We start from the raw sequence: 17,402 nt of genomic DNA on the forward strand, positions 1-17,402 counted from the left end.
GAAGAGTCTCTATTTCTGACCAGGCATTTGCTAGCTTCACCAGTCCTGTCTATTTTCAAACTTCTCTAGTTTTTGTTTTCCATCTTCTGGTTTTAGTAATCATTCTCTTTTTCAAACACAAAAGGTTCACACAGATTATATACTCAGTACCTTTCCTCATTAAGCATGGCATTTTACACACAGTAGGCCCTCAAATCTCTGGGTGCTTATAAATATGATTTCTGCATCATCTATTTGATTTTCTAACTCTATAGCTAAGGTTACAAGATAGTTTTCTGTTTTAGTATATAGAAAGGGGGATGCAATAAAAGATGAAAAATAAAGCCATTTGCTAATAGAAGGATTTAAAAAAAATCTATCCACAGGCAAAGAGAAGATTCTTAAGTATTGTGTTTTGGGCAGTATACTGAGTCTTATTTGTGTGTTAGGGACATTTAGAAACAAAAATATTTTAAATCGTAAAGAGTTTTAAATGCAGAATATAATGAAAGGCCTATTCTTTCTTCAGCCTTCTATTGTTAACGTGCCTGAAGAGCCATGAATCAGAAATTTACGATGTCAGTTTGGTATAAAAATTCCTTTCCCTTCCTTTTTCCCCTCTCTTTTATTAGCTATAAACATTCAGATGAAAACCACCTAACTTGTGATGGACCCCCTATGGAAATTCCTGGAGAATATACAGATAAGTTGAATGTAACCTACACTTACTCTGTGAAATTTGAAGTAAGTATTCCATGCCATCATCTTATTTTTTTCCCAAATCAAGTATATAAATATCATATATTTCATTAGTATTAAAACCTTAATTTGCGTCAATTTAAAGTTGTGTAACACAGCTTAGGAGCCCAAGAAAGTAGGTAAGTTCTTTATGTTAAAACTATTCAAAAGACAATAATTACAGGAATTGCTGTATTCAATCTACTACATTTCAGGTACCTTGCCCAGTACTTTACTTTCTCATACTTCATACTGAGGTTTGAATGAGGTACATGGGTAACCAGAGGGGTGCAGTGAGACCTTCAAGGAAGAATATCTTGTGGAAGAGACACAATCTATTGTAGTGAAAAGGGATGACATATTGGACATTTGGACTGACCTACAGTTCAAATTGGGGCTTGGCCACTTACTAAGCTGCATGAGCATAGGCAAGTCATGTGATCTCTGAGGCTTGAGTTCTTCTCATGTCATTTCATCCTCATTTTCAGAATATATAAAGCCCTTAGCATGACACAGAGTAGGTCCTCAACATATAACATTCATTATTATTTGTACATCTGGAATTTTTCCTTTTTTAAATAGCTATTTTTATAAAGATGGTATGTATTTTTGGTAAATAGATAGGTAGATAGACAGATTGACTGTTAACATTCTGGTGAACAATCAGCTCTTCGAAGCGTTTTCCAAAGAGTTTTCTGTAAACTAGTTCTTTCATATTTTATTTATTTTAGCTTGGTATTTTAAAAGGTGTTATGTGCAAAAGGGATCTATGATGAGGTTACTTTGGATAATGCTAGGTTAAACAACGTTAAAACAATGGCTTTATGAGTATCCAGTATGTTAAAAAGCATTGTGAAGTTTCAAAAGATGATTGTAATATGCAGCATTTCATAGACCATGGCAAGAACTCATGGGGATATAATTTTCTGTAGAATATATAAGGAAAACACTGCATGTGGTGCTAAAATGTGTACATCTTTGTACAAATGGGATATTACATGTGCTATTTTCACTTAATGTGTATGTCATGGACATCTTTCCAGGTCAATAAATACAGAGTCACAGCCTTCTTTTTATTGACTACATAGTATATTTAACATACAGGCTGTAATTGACCTATTTAGTGCCATATTGATAGAAACAACCCAAACGTCTAATTTTTAATTATTATAAACAATGCTTTAATGAGCATCCTTACTTTTTTTTGTTTTGTTTTGTTTTTGTTTTTGTTTTTGTTTTGCGGTACGCGGGCCTCTCACCGCTGCAGCCTCTCCCGCTGTGGAGCACAGGCTCCGGACGCGCAGGCCCAGCAGCCATGGCTCACGGGCCCAGCCGCTCCGCGGCATGTGGGATCCTCCCGGACCGGGGCACGAACCCGTGTTGCCTGCATCGGCAGGTGGACTCTCAACCACTGCGCCACCAGGGAAGCCCATCCTTACTTTTTTATTTGTCTGATTATCTCCTAGACTAAAATTCCTAGAAGTAGGATTATTTAGGTAACAGGGTGTGCACATTTTGATAATACCTTACCAAATTCTTTTGCAGAAAAGTTGCTAGGCCTGAAGATCTGCTGTTTCCTCACACACTCAGCAATACTAGGTTTTTGTCAGTTTTAAAAATCTTGCTTCAGAATTTTAATTCTGTGAGTATAACAAAGGGAGGTAGATTCATACTAGGCACACTCCTAAGGATCCAATATATAAACCAGAACACCAATTTTGTAATTTATGCGAAGGAATATAAATGTCTAGTAGACCACACCATTCATGTCAGCTGGTTAGCCCATCTGCTTATAATAAAGATATATGAGAAAGCAAATATAAATAGAATAGAATAAATAGAAAGTTTCTTGGTGAGTATAGGACCCCAGAGCAAAAATAAGAGAGTATTAGAAGATGATATTCAGGTGCACTAGTGCTATGCTTGCCCATGGACCAGATACCTGGTTCATATTCGTGGGTCAGGTACTCTTAGCCTTGGACAGTATTAGAGGTGCTTCTCCAGAAGATGAACTTTGGAGCTTTCCTTTCATAGGGAAACCTTTTTATGACTATGTAGATATATGTATTTCTCTTCATAGTTTTTAAAGGTTATGCATCATATTTTTGATTCAGCTTTCATTATACTTGATTTTATATAAGACTTATTTCTTATGGCTTTAGATTTGATTTCCTGAGACAAAACCCTAATCACCTTATTTGGGATTAGGTCTCAAATCTCTTTGAACACTTACAAATTGTGCTTGGTCCGTGTCATTTCTATAGATGGCCTGACAGCCATTATAACACGATTCTTCCTAATCTCATTCTGAAAGCAATTCCAGTTTGGGGATGCCCTGCTTTTGTCCCTATGTATCACCTATAAAATGTTATCTCCATTTTATAAATGAGGATCCTGAAGCCCAGTGAGCTGAAGTAATTTTCTCTGGATCGTAGCTAGCAGGAGGTGGAAGTGATATTCAAACTCAGGTCTGTTTGGCCCCAAACTCATAGTTTTTCCACTATTCCATTCTGGCTTTCTATATTAAAGGTCTATTATATTTTCTGCCTACAGAGTTGCTGTAAAGAAAATGAGAAACGTTTATGTTAGAAATGTGTGTGTGTGTACTTTGAATCATCCAGCTAGAGGTCAGGCTTACTTGATCCTACATCCTGCAGTTTACCCAAAGTACAATTGGTGAAAACAGGCAATTTACTAGTCCAATAAGTATAGTCCAGTCTTCTAATCTCTGGATGAAACACAGAAGTGTAATCTGGGGAAAGGAATGAAATACACCCTGAAGAAATTAAAATAACCTTTCCCTAGTGATTGAGAAGAGTATTCTAAGTCTAAGCTATTATCAGAAGTTGATTGAAGAGCTGAAACCCTTATACATTTTTATCACTTATCAGTTGGCTATTAAAATTTTAAGTATAGGATGGTAACTAGACTTATGGTGGTGATCATTTTGAAATGTATAGAAATATTGAATCACTATGTTGTGTAACAAGAACTAACATAGAGTTGTACGTCAATTATACTTCAAAAACAAACAAACAAACAAACTCATAGAAAAAGATCAGATTTGTGGTGACCAGAGGCAGGGGATGGGGGGAGGGGGGAATCACATGACGATGGTCAAAAGGTACTAGGGATGTAATGTACACCATGATAAATATAATTAACACTGTACGTTATATATGAAAGTTGTTGGGAGTAGATCCTAAGAGTTCTGATCACAAGGAAAACATATATATTTTTTTCTTTAATTTTGTATCTATAGTATATGAGATGATGGATGTTCACTAAACCTATTGTGGTCGTCATTTCATGATGTATGTAAGTCAAATCATTATGCTGTACACCTTAAACTTATACAGTGATGTATGTCAATTATATCTCAATTAAACTGGAAGAAAAAAATAACAAAATAAAAAAATTTAAGTGTAGGAACGCTTATGTTTACAGTAAAAGCCAAGGGAAGGCACATCTAAATTGAAGTTTAGATTCATGCCAGGAGCCTGCATGGTATGGTGTTAGTGGTCTACCTGCCTGTCAGGAAGTAACTGTGGCAGTCAAAAGAGCTGAAGTGCAAGTTCAGATGCAGCTATACCAAATGGGGGTTTTGGGGAATTGCCTTGTTTGAGGTTAGGTCTCAACTCCTTGTTCTTTAAGTTTCCTTAATCCTGGGAGGTATTCCAGAAGAGGAGCTTTTCCTTTCCCATTGAAACTCATTTAGGGTGCTTAGAAGGCTCTTGGCTTCCAGACGTGGTACAGTGGAAAGAACCAGACACACCCAATGTTTGAATCCTGGTTTTGACATTTCCTAGCTGTGTGAACTTCGGTAGGTTATACTGAGCCTATATTTCCTGATCTGTAAAATGGGGCTAAAATAGTTACCTCACGTGACTGCTGTCAGAGATAAGTGAGCTAACATATAAAATATTTAGCTAGCCCGTAGTAGACACACAATGTTTCCTATCCCTTCTCTCAGATACAGGAGCACCTGATTTACTAATGTTTTATATGAGAGTAGCTCATGTATGCAGAGTGCACTTACACAGTGAGAACGCACCAAGCCACAATATTCTTTTTTTTTCTCTTTAATTTCTTTTAACCACAATATTCTTTACCTGAACACCAGAAAGTTGCTGTTATAGTTGTGGGGAGGGCTCCAGGAAGAGTGGTGATGGATATCTCTGATGGTGCTGTTTCTTTATTTTCTGTCTTGGGTTTAGGTTGAATTTTTTTTTTTTTTAACCCAGTGATAATCGTACACGTCAACATTTCTCAAAGTGCGTTCCCAAGAATACTAGTCAAATAAGTTTGGAAAATGCTACTTTCTACTGTCTCCTTTCTTAGCTTCACAAAGCACATTAATGTTTAAAAGTCTCCTAATAAAGAAACCTTTGACTGAGTCTAGCTCAGCATTTTATAATCGTCTTTGACTATGGAGTACCATTCTGGAGTAACATTTATATCCCGCTGCAGATTCCACATTGTGTACCCTAGGTGTACATGGTTGTTGTGTCTTATAGTAGCTTACAAAATCCTATTGAACTAGAAATTTTTATTTTTTTAAATTAGAAAAATTTTTATTGAAGTATAGTTGATTTACAATATCGTGTAAGTTTCAGGTGTACAGCACAGTGATTCAGTTATACATATATATATATATTCTTTTTTAGATTCTTTTCCCTTATAGATTCTTTTCCCTTACTGCATGATGGTGAGTATAGTTCCCTGTGCTATACAGTAGGTCCTTGTCAGTTATCTATTAAAAAGAAAAAAAAAAAAAGAACCTTCAGAAGGAACCATCCCTTGCCAACTCCTGGATTTTGGACTTCTAGCTTCTAGAACTGTGAGAGAATAAACTTCTGTTGTTTTAAGTAAAAAAAAAAAATTATAGTAGGTATTCATGTTCATTGTAGAAAATATAGAAAAATCACAAAATGTGAATAAAAGTCATTTAGAATACTACCACGTGCTGAGAACTACCATGAAAATTTTTGTGGATGTAATTAAGAGTGATAATTCGAAATCAGACAGCTGGGTGCGGGTTTTTTTCCTCTAGTTGCGGCAAGCGGGGGCTACTCTTCTTTGCAGTGTGCGGGCGTCTCACTGCTGTGGCTTCTCTTGTTGCGGAGCACAGGCTCTAGGTGCACGGGCTTCAGTAGTTGTGGCACGTGGGCTCAGTTGTTGTGGCTCACGGGCTCTAGAGCGCAGGCTCAGTAGTTGTGGCACACGGGCTTAGTTGCTCCACTGCATGTGGGATCTTCCCCGAGCAGAGTTCGAACCCATATCCCCTGCACTGGCAAGCGGATTCTTAACCACTGTGCCACCAGGGAAGCCCGTATATAGTGTCTGTATAGCATTTTTTTGATAAAGAAATATCTTACATTCTTCTTTCTTGAACTAAGTCTTTGAAATCTGGTGTGTGTTTTACACTTAGAGCTGATCTCACTTAGCACCGACCACGTTTCAAGTGCTGAATAGCCATGTGTGACTAGCTGCTGCCATCTTGGCAAAGATCTAGACCTCCACATTTTCAGGGACTGTCCCCTTTGGTCTGTGCTTCTACTTGTTTTTCACCTTCTGTTGCTTCTCACTCTCAATACAGAAAATCCCACCAGGTCCTGTGACATGGATTGATCCCAGGCACCTGGCTGGGTGAACTACAGTCTCTCACCCTCCTGCAGACTGCAGAAGCCTTCCACAAAGACAGTCTCCGGCTAGGGGAGGGGTAGGTGTGATCCTGACACAGGGATGGGGCGGGGCTGGGGGGCCTGGCTGGAGAAGCTGAACACATCAAACGACTTACAGATGTCAGTGCCATACAGCAGCAATGGCGCCTGAGCCACCTGGGTTGCGATCTCCATCCTCCTGTGCCGCCTCTCCCACCTTAGTGCAGCCACCTGCAAACTGCTGTTAGGATGCAGAGCTTGTGGTCATCGGCCGAGTTGTTGGCCTGAGCCCCTGGTCAGGCAGCTACTGGCCACAGAAAGCTTCAGAGGCAAATATAGCAATTTTTAGTTATAAAAGTTTTGTCTTTTTGCTTTTTAATTGAACATCTTATGTACTTTATGTTTTCAGAAAATAATACATGTTCCCAAGTGGGTACAAAGTTTGGTGTTTATATAACAATTTTGTTCAGAAGTTATTGAAGGATGGGACCATAAAGATTAACATTTGAGTGAAGACCTTTTATTCATCCATTTATATAACAAATATTTATTGAGGGCCTATTATGTGCCTAGCATGGGAATTTTTATAAGGTACCTAGTTTAACTATTATTCACAATAGTCCTCTGAAGGCAGGTACTATTTTAAATCTCCATTTTATAGACTATAGAACTGAGACTCATAGAGATAAAGTTACTTGCCCAAGGTCACAAATGTAAAGGATTATAAGTCTAGATTAGCTTGACTACAGAATCCAGGCTTCTAACACAGTCTCTTTAATACATCGTGTGAGTTTAGAATGGGAAGGAGTTATGGTGGGTGAATTGACCAAGAAGACTTTATAAGAGAGAGGCCTTTAGTCCTTGAAGGATGCTGAGGATAATTTGGATAGAAGGGGTAGAAGTGTGCAAGGCATTCTGGGAAGGCCTATAAACTGAGTTAAAAGACCTGGCATTTAGGAATCTGGAGAGGAGCTAGAGGAAGGGCTTTTCAGGTAAGAACGTACATGGTGTATGTGGGGAACAGTGAATAGACTTGTCTGATTGAAACAAAACTTTTTTCATTTGTTTGTTCATTCAGCAACAGGCAGTAAATGCACTCCACGTGCCAGGTGTTAAGCCCTGGGGTATATAAAGGCCAAAAAGATTCAGTCTAGTACCCCAGACTTTAATTGTTTATATAGTATTGGTAGAAAGGTTAGAAAGGTAGGTTTGGGCCAGATTTTGAATGGCTAAAGTATTTCTATTCACCATATTTTACTTTAGAAACTTAACTGTTTTTATACCACCAACCAAAGATTTTTTGGTTTCACTCTAATCACATTAATTTTAGCTATGTATCTACGTATGTGAGTTATATAAGCTTTAGTTGTGGACTAGCTTGGGACCCTAGCCACATATATAGTTGTGGTTTTTTTTTTTGCAAAATGCATTCCTGATTTTCAGGCACCATAGACCAATAACTGAATTGAGAATCAAAGAATTTTGGTGCTGGTTTGCTTCAAACTCATACTGTGACCTTGAGCAAGTTCATTTTCCTTTCTGGACTTCAGTTTCTGCATAGTGAAGTGAGGGAATGGAGCTGGATCAGTAGTTCTCAACCCTATCAGACCAATGTCCTCTTTTAATAACAAATGTTTTATCATTCTCCCTTTACTATTGTAAAATTATATTAATAGATACTAGATAATTAAACCTGACTTACACATAGTTTCAATAGGCATCAATATAGCACCCTAACTATAATATAAAGGAGAAATAAAGATAAATTAGTTTTTAATAAAATAATGTATGTTTCAGTATATATTTCAGTCATTGTCAGATGCATGCACCTATGTGTATAATCATTGTAAACATGACATCTACGAATGCATATGGCTATGAGAATATTGTACATTGATGGCTCAAATATCACATCTTTCTAAAGGATGCCATGATTTTCTCAAATGTTGATCAATTTTGGTGAAGTTTCAAGCCAAACATAGTACCATTTTCCCTCAATTTACATGGTAGTTGCATTGCTGGGGGAAAAATCAATGTATATTAAAACTATGTAAAAATACTTTATCTGTAAAATGAAGTTAGAATCTAGGCGCAGATAATCATAAGCAGTTTTTCACTCACATGAATGTTGGATGGGGCTTTTAGAAGTTCTTCTCAATTCTTTGTGTGGGTCTCCTGGTGCCAAGCAGGACGTCTGGCCTTCTATTCAATACTATGCTGCTAAATACCAGTAGCATCCCCACACCTTTTCATTATGCCCCCTAGAGGGTGCTGCTTCCCCTGTTGAAAACAGCTAGACTAAAAGAAGCTGTAGTTACCCGCCAGCTTGATTCTTTGATTCCCTGCCTGTATTTTTACCGAGTGAAACCCATCATGTGCTGTGTCCTGAATCAAGAATTCTCGTCTATATTTCTACATTTGCTTCTTGTGACTTCATTATAAATAGCATTAAAGACCTGCTTACCTTGTATGCATTTATGACAATTGCTATGTCTTATAAAAGATTTTGAAACTCTGGGATGTAGAATAATTCATTAATTTTAAATGTATTAAAAAAATGGGTTCCACCATTTAGTTATCTTTTTGCATTTGTCTCAAATGTACCTTAGGATTTTGAAACGATTGATTTTCTTATGGAGGAGTAGTATGTGTTGTGGACTGTTATTTCCAGCAGATGGCAATGTTTGGTGCAAAAACTACTTGATTTAACAACTGCGGATTTTCTAGGCTCTCTTTGTATTTAAAAGCCAAACTTCATAGTGCATATTTGAAAGTTTCTCTCCTTTTTTTTACATTTTATTTTTCTTCCAGTTTTATTGAGATATAATAGATACACAGCACTGTATGAGTTTAAGGTGTACAGCGTAATGATTTGACTTATGTCATGAAATGATGACCACAGTAAGTTTAGTGAACATCCATCATCTCATATAGACGCAAAATTAAAGAAATAAAAAAACAATGCTTTTTCCTTGTGATGAGAACTCTTGGGATTTACTCTCTTTAAAAGCTTTCATATATAACATACAGCAGTGTCGATTCTGTTGATCATGTTGTACATTACATCCCTAGTACTTATTTATCTTATAACTGCAAGTTTGTACCTTTTGACTGCCTTCACGTAATTCTCCCTCTCCCCATTCTCCGCCTCTGGTAACCACAAATCTGATCTCTTTTTCTATGGGTTTATTTGTTTGTTTTTGAAGTATAATTGATCTACAACACTATGTTAGTTCCTGTTACACAACATAGTGATCCAATATTTCTATCCATTTTAAAATGATCACCATGATAAGTCTAGTTACCATCTGTCACCATACAAAGTATTACATAATCATTGACTATGTTACTCACCCTGTACATTTCATACTCGTGATTCATTTATTTTGCAACTGGAAGTTTGTGCCTCTTAATTTCCCTCACTTATTTCACTCCTTTTTATTTATTTTATTTTTTGGCTGCGTTGGGTCTTCGTTGCTGTGTGCGGGCTTTCTCTAGTTGCGGCGAGCGGGGGCTACTCTTTATTGTGGTGCTCGGGCTTCTCGTTGCGGTGGCTTCTCTTGTTGCGGAGCATGGGCTCTAGGTGCGTGGGCTTCAGTAGTTGTGGCATGTGGGCTCAGTAGTTGCGGTACATGGGCTCAGCTTCTCCACGGCCTGTGGGATCTTCCCGGACCAGGGCTCGAACCCATGTCCCCTGCATTGGCAGGTGGATTCTTTTTCTTTTAATTTTTATTAAACACATGTATATTTTTAAAATTTTATTTATTTATTTATTTATTTATTTGGCTGTGTTGGGTCTTCGTTGCTCCGTGTGGGCTTTCTCTGGTTGGCGGTGAGTGGGGGCTACTCTTCGTTGTGGTGTGCAGGCTTCTCATTGCGGTGGCTTCTCTTGTTGTGGAGCACAGGCTCTAGGCGCGCGAGCTTCATTAGTTGTGGCGCATGGGCTCAGTAGTTGTGGCTTCTGGGCTCTAGAATGCAGGCTCAGTAGTTGTGGTGCACGGGCTTAGCTGCTTCGCAGCATGTGGGATCTTCCCGGACCAGGGCTCGAACCGTGTCCCCTGAATTGGCAGGCGGATTGTTAACTACTGTGCCACCAGGGAAGCCCCTTCACTCCTTTTTAAAAGGCTTAATATGAGTTTACTTGCTTACGGTGATGGACAGTCTGGTGAAGAGATGCATGCAATTCAAATTTTGAAAAATTAAGTCACATTTTAGTATAGGAACAATATTTTAATAAAATGGCTAAGATGAATCCTTTCATACAATGAGTATTTATCCCTGGATTTGTCAGTTCTATAAATTCAGAGTTTCTTATAGGTTTTAAAAAAATAGTTTATTTCAAAACAATTTCATACTACAGAAAAATTGCTAGAATAACACAAAGAACTCCCGTAGTTCTGTTAACCAGACATCCCAATTGTTAACATTTTACTTCATTTGCTCCATTGTTCACTCTTCTTTGTGTGTGTCCATTATCATTAGTCTTTCTGTGAATCTTTTGAGAGCTAGATGTTGTCTCATTACCCCTATACCCTCCAGAGTATCTTTCCCTAAAACAAGGTCACCCTCCTATATAACTAGCATACAACCGTGCAAACCAGGAATCAATATTGGCATTACATTACCATCTGATTCACATTCATCCATTCAGATTTCACCAGCTGGCCAACAATGTCACTTTTCTCCTTTCTGGTTCACTATCCTATCCAGGATTACATGTTATGTTTAGTTTTTGATCTCCTCCAAACTGGGCCAGTTCTTTAGTCTTTTCTTGTGTTTCATATTCTTGAAATTTTTTTAAAAAATTATTTATTTTTTATTTATTTATTTTTGGCTGTGTTGGATCTTCATTGCTGTGTGTGGGCTTTCTCTAGTTGTGGCGAAAGGAGGCTACTCATCGTTGCGGTGTGCGGACTTCTCATTGTCGTGGCTTCTCTTGTTGCGGAGCACAGGCTCTAGGCGCACAGGCTTCAGTAGTTGTGGCACGAAGGCTCAGTAGTTGTGGCACGAAGGCTCAGTAGTTGTGGCTCAAGGGCTCTAGAGCACAGGCTTCAGTAGCTGTGGCACGTGGACTCAGTAGTTGTGGCTCACGGGCTCTAGAGCGTAGGCTCAGTAGTGTGGTGCACGGGCTTAGTTGCTCCACGGCATGTGGGATCTTCCCGGACCAGGGCTCAAACTCGTGTCCCCTGCATTGGCAGGCAGATTCTTAACCACTGCGCCACCAGGGAAGTCCCTCTTAAAATTTTTGAAGAGTACAGACCTTACAGTCTGTAGGATGACCATCAACCTGGGTCTGTCTGATGGTTCTTCATGACCAGGCTCAGGCCATGGATTCTCGACAGGAAGACCACAAAAGTGATAGCTCACATCAGTAGACACATAATGTCAACCTGACCTTTCATGGATAATGTTAACCATGATCACCAGGTCATCAGGTGTCAACTAAAATCCATTGTTCAATTAAAACCCATCATTTCAGTTTTTTTTAAAGCAGTGTATATTGGCTTGCTTCATACCCACCCCCAAACTTCAGAAAAAACACTTAAAGATACCTAATTTTAAATAATAAGTCATTTCAAACATAACTTGGTAAACTTGTACCAGTGTTTTCCTTTTTCTAAGAGCATGCCATTAATTTAAGGGGTAATAATACTGCATTAATGGTTTAAATGTTTACTGGGGATTATCATTTAAGATCATTTATTGGGGATATTTTATAAGAAAGCTATTGAAAGGTTGAGTTTGACTGCACACCAGCAGAAACAGCTGGTGATTATATTTTCTTGTGTTTTGTTCTGTACTGAGCACTACAGTATTAAAACAACTTTTATAAATTCATTGCTAAAATATTTCAAAATGCTTAACATACAAAAATGTAAAATATTAAAATATTCTATAAGAAATAATGACTGAAATTGAATACTGTTTTCTAATTAAACAAAATACCCTAATAATAAACCTATTTGCAGGAGGTGGATTTTGTGTGTTGCAGTGATGCAAGTTGTCTTTTAGTTCAAATGTTGAGTTCAATTTAAATAATAATATTGATAATACTTGTATGTGGTGAAGACTGCAAACCATATAGAAAATGTATAAGTAAAATTCTCCCTTCCTTTAGTACCCTCCCCCCAATTTCTAGTCTCTCGCTCCAAAAGTATAACCATTATTTTTTCTTCCAGAAAAATGTCTGCATCTACAAAATATGAATATAATTTTGTGGGGGGAATGGAATCTTGCTGTACATAACTAGTCTTACCATATACTTTTCACCTTTCTTTTTTCGCTTAATGCTATTTCATAGACATATTGTCACTTATAGATGCACATCATACCTTTTAATGGTTACGTAGTATTCCTTAGCATGGATTACCACAGTTTATTTATTCCCATTCTGATGGGATTTTTTGGTTGTTTCTACGTTTTTAAATTTACAAACAAAAGTACAGTGACATTACGTATACCTTTGTAAGCATGGTATGAAGTTGCAATTAAGATGAAAATGTGGTCTGGACAAAAGGAAATGAAGTATGGGGTGGATTTAGGGTTATAGAAAAATAGTAGCGAAAAGGTGCTATTTCTGGTGAACAGCAGTAAGCTAAAATTATTTTTTTCCTAGTCCCTTTCTGAAATGAGGTAGAATATCAGTAAATAAAAAAATGATAAAAATATCAGGCTAGATTGCATGATTCCATGAAGTTAGCAGTAAAGAAATAGAGAAAGTACAGGCACAATAACTTTCTGTCTGTTTTAGGATTATAACCAGTAAAAAGTCAGTTAAAGTTTGGTCATGTGATTTTGTGTTTTTGTTTTTAGGAAAACAAACATATCAAGTGGGGTTCTAGATGGGATTATATTTTGGAGTCCATGTCTCATACCAGCATTCAGTGGTTTAGGTAAGCACTTTATGAAATAAAGAATAAGTAGCTTCCTGGTAGGAAATGTATACAAACGCACACACACATACATACATATATGTATTTTAAAAATTATTTTGTCACCAGAGATGATCTTTTTTTCCTTTTAGTTTTATTGAGATATAATTGACATACGGTACTGTATGAGTTTAAAGTACTGTATGATTTGACTTACATTGATGACCACAGTAAGTTTAGTGAACATCTGTCATCTCCTATAGATACAAAATTAAAGAAATAGAAAAAGATTTTTTCCTCGTGATGAAAACTCTTAGGATTTACTGTTTAACAACTTTCATACATAACGTACAGCAGTGTTAATTATATTAACCATGTTGTACATTATATCCCTAGTACTTCATCTTATAACTGCAAGTTTGTACCTTTTGACCACCTTCATCCAGTTTCCCCTCCCCCCACCCCCATCCAAGATGATCTTGAGTGACATTTTTTCTTCTCTGTGGCTAATTTCCCTTCTCCTTCCTCTCCCCCACCTCTCCACATATGCAAAGAGAAAGAAAAAAGGAAAATCTGTTTTAAATATACTAATGTTTATGCTGAGGGGAAGGAGAAGGCTGAGATGTCCTAGAGATAAGATGTCTGCACGTAAAGAGTAGTCCATGCTGGGAAGTAGGCAGGATAGGGCTGTGGCAGTGGACACTGTGCAAAAGATGGAATGAAAACAGGAGAGACGCTTTCATTTGTGGGGTCAAAGTCTGAGCAAACTAGAGTGTAAGAGAAAGCAGTAACCAGCTGGGGTGGAGGAAAGTCAGGATGTCATGAAAGACTGGGAAGAGAGGAGAGAAAGATGAAAAGATTGAGAAACCAAAACATTGCAAGTGGTCAAGGCAGGTCATATAGACGAGAGGACTGTGTTGAGATAACGTCTGTGAGTGAAGGTGGATTCATTCTCCACATATTCTTTTTCATCCCTATCAGGGTGCCAAGCACTAGGAGAGGCTCTCAGACATGGCGGTGCATAAGGCCAACAGGCTTCTGCTCGCCGGAAGCTTATATTCTAGTGGATTCAGAGTGAAGGGACTTGATTCCTCAGGAATCTTCAACAGGACAGACCACAGAGTTAGGAGTCCTTCATGACTGTGGAAGGAGTAGTTTCAACATGAAATCGAAGGATGGACCAACTGAGAACGTGATGATTGGGGCTGTCATAAAGCGCTGACGAGAGTAGGATCTTCAGTTAGTAACTTAGGAGACTGATCAGAGAAGCTGACGAGAAATAGGTGAACCTGTGTATGTAGTATTTTTTTCCCGTTATCCTCATATCCTATAATAAACCAGTTTTGGATGGAAGAAGACTATAAAGGTAAAGATGAAAGTAAGGAAAGGTGTGATTCTATGAGTATGGTCTTCTGAGGTGATGATTTTCCTTATATGCCATTGCCTTTATTTTTAAAAAAAATTATTTTATTGAAGTATAGTTGATTTACAGTGCTATTGCCTTTAAAGTGAGAATAGCACCCCCTTCTCCTCCTGTTTCTATCCTTATTCTTCCTTTTCCTCTACCTCCTTCTCCTCCTCATTATTATTATCATATTGTAGCTTTTCTAGAAAATCTTCTGTTTGGGCAATAGTCCAGGTCCCATTTTGTCACACCACCCAGAACTCTCTTCAGATAAACTTTATTTACTTATTATTTCTTTAAAGATTTACTTATCATTTATTTTATTTATTATTGGCTGCATTGTGTCTTGGTTGTGGCACATGGGATCTTCATTGTGGCATGCGGGATCTTTTGTTGTGGTCTTCTGTCTAGTTGCGGCGTGTGGGTTTTCTCTTCTTTAGTTGTGGTGCATGGGCTCCAGAGTGCGTAGGCTCTGTAGTTTGAGGCACACAGGCTTTCTAGTTGAGGCGCACGAGCTCAGTAGTTGTGGTACGTGGGCTTAGTTGCTCCACGACATGTGGGATCTTAGTTCCCTGACCAGGGATGGAACCCACATCCCCTGCATTGTAAGGCGGATTCTTTACTGCTGGACCACCAGGGAAGTCCCTGGATAAAATTTATTTAAATGCTTTCTTTAAAGGGGTTGTGAAAGCGAAGGGCATCCAGATAGATTGTGGGGCTAATCTCTAGTAGTATTAATATTTATAATGTAACAATAAATGTACTTTAGTTTCTGTCTCAAGCTAATTTGCTTATGACATTTAACAGATATTTTAGACATTATCTTAATGGCATTTTTCTAAAACAGTGCTGGCCTTTTCATAGATTCTGGTGAAACTTTTTTGATGTGTCTGGATTTGTCTGGGCAGTGGGATGGCAGAAGGTCTTGATTTTGATTTGGGCATAGATTTTAAGATTCAGTTTTGGAAACAGTATGTAAGAGATGGTAGGTAAGTGGTCCATGGGGTCTTTACCCCGAAGCTTGATAAAGACTTGATAGAGTTAAAAGCCTTAGTCCATCAGCTAAGAAGTCAGTCAGTCAGTCATCAATTCAACATTGATTCCTGAACTTATATTCTCAGTTTCATGTTCTGGAACTACGTCTGGCTTCCTGATCTTATTCATTTCCCCTTGTTTCTTTTTGGGAATGTACTCTTACAAAGTTCTAAAATAACCTTAAGAATAGTGTTGCTTCTACTGATTTTTTTTTTTTTTTTTTTTTGCGGTACGCAGGCCTCTCACTGTTGTGGCCTCTCCCGCTGCGGAGCACAGGCTCCGGACGCGCAGGCTCAGCGGCCATGGCTCACGGGCCCAGCCGCTCCGTGGCATTTGGGATCTTCCCGGACCAGGGCACGAACCTGCGTCCCCTGCATCGGCAGGCGGACTCTCAACCACTGCGCCACCAGGGAAGCCCTGATAGAGTTTTGTTTTAAAAAAAATTATTTATTTGTTTTTGGCTGCGTTGAGTCTTCGTTGCTGTTCGCGGGCTTTCTCTGGTTGCGGCGAGCAGGGGCTACTCTTTGTTGCGGTGCGCAGGCTTCTCATTGCGGTGGCTTCTCTTGTTGCGGAGCACGGGCTCTAGGCACACGGGCGTCAGTAGTTGTGACTCACGGGCTCTAGAGCACAGGCTCAGTAGTTGTGGTGCATGGGCTTAGTTGCTCCATGGCATGTGGGAATCTTCCCGAACCAGGGCTCGAACCCATGTCTCCTGCACTGGCAGGCGGATTCTTAACCACTGCGCCATCAGGGAAGCTCCTTGTGATAGAGCTTTAAGTTCATTTAATATATTGATGTATTCAGCCTTTGATCCACATTTAACCTTAGAAAACTGATCGACATAATGATAATTTGAATGTCTTTCTTTTACGTGTGCACACATTTTCTTTTTAGTATTCAAATAAGAAACTTGAGATTTAACTTCTCTTTTTCCTTCTTTATGTTTTCTAGTATTATGAATTCCATTGTTATTACTGTCTTCTTATCTGGAATGGTGGCTATGATCATATTAAGGACTCTCCATAAAGATATTATCAGATATAATTAGATGAGTTTTCCCGTAAGTAAAAATGTACATATTTGATTCAGCAAATATTTGAGTGCCTGCTTTGCCCAGTTCTCAATGTTATATTTCTACTTAGAGTATAACACCTTGAATACAATGCATTTTGATGTCTAGTAATTTTGCATATTATGCTGAATCAAAGTACAGAGTGTTGTGTTGATTCTTAAAAAGTACAGGTAAGTTTATTAGAGAGTTATTTGCTATCAACTCTTTGGTTATATTCCTTTTCATGTTTCTGACCTTTCAAAATATCATTATTTAAGATTTTCATTAATTTGCAGCATGAGATAAGTATACGAAACACTGCAAAATACTACAATTTAGGGTAAATTTAGTTTTATCGATTTATACTGTTTTGACTCTTGTAATCATTTGTGTATTGATGAACGTTTCATTTCTATAGAATTGGTTGAATCTTTTTTTAAAAATTTATTTATTTATTTTTGGCTGCGTTGGTCTTTGTTGCAGTGTGCGGGCTTCTCACTGTGGTGGCTTCTCTTGTTGTGAAGCACGGGCTCTAGGCACGCAGGCTTCAGTAGTTGTGGCACACGGGCTTAGTTGCTCCGCAGCATGTGGGATCTTCCCGGACCAGGGATTGAACCCTTGTCCCCTGCACTGACAGGCGGATTCTTAACCACTGTGCC

At 38.3% G+C, this 17,402-nt stretch overlaps 1 protein-coding gene and 1 pseudogene across 1 annotated transcript in view; both read left to right on the forward strand.

Moving 5' to 3' along the window:
- The window catches only part of LOC101279489 (N-alpha-acetyltransferase 11-like), a 233,057-nt gene that overhangs the window by 50,422 nt on the left and 165,233 nt on the right, over nt 1–17,402 (forward strand). The window lies entirely within an intron of this gene.
- Nucleotides 1–17,402, forward strand: part of LOC101279240 (transmembrane 9 superfamily member 2-like) — a 98,544-nt pseudogene that overhangs the window by 29,316 nt on the left and 51,826 nt on the right.

The sequence above is a fragment of the Orcinus orca genome, chromosome X (genome assembly GCF_937001465.1).
Source record: "Orcinus orca chromosome X, mOrcOrc1.1, whole genome shotgun sequence".
In the NCBI taxonomy this organism is placed as follows: Eukaryota; Metazoa; Chordata; class Mammalia; order Artiodactyla; family Delphinidae; genus Orcinus; species Orcinus orca.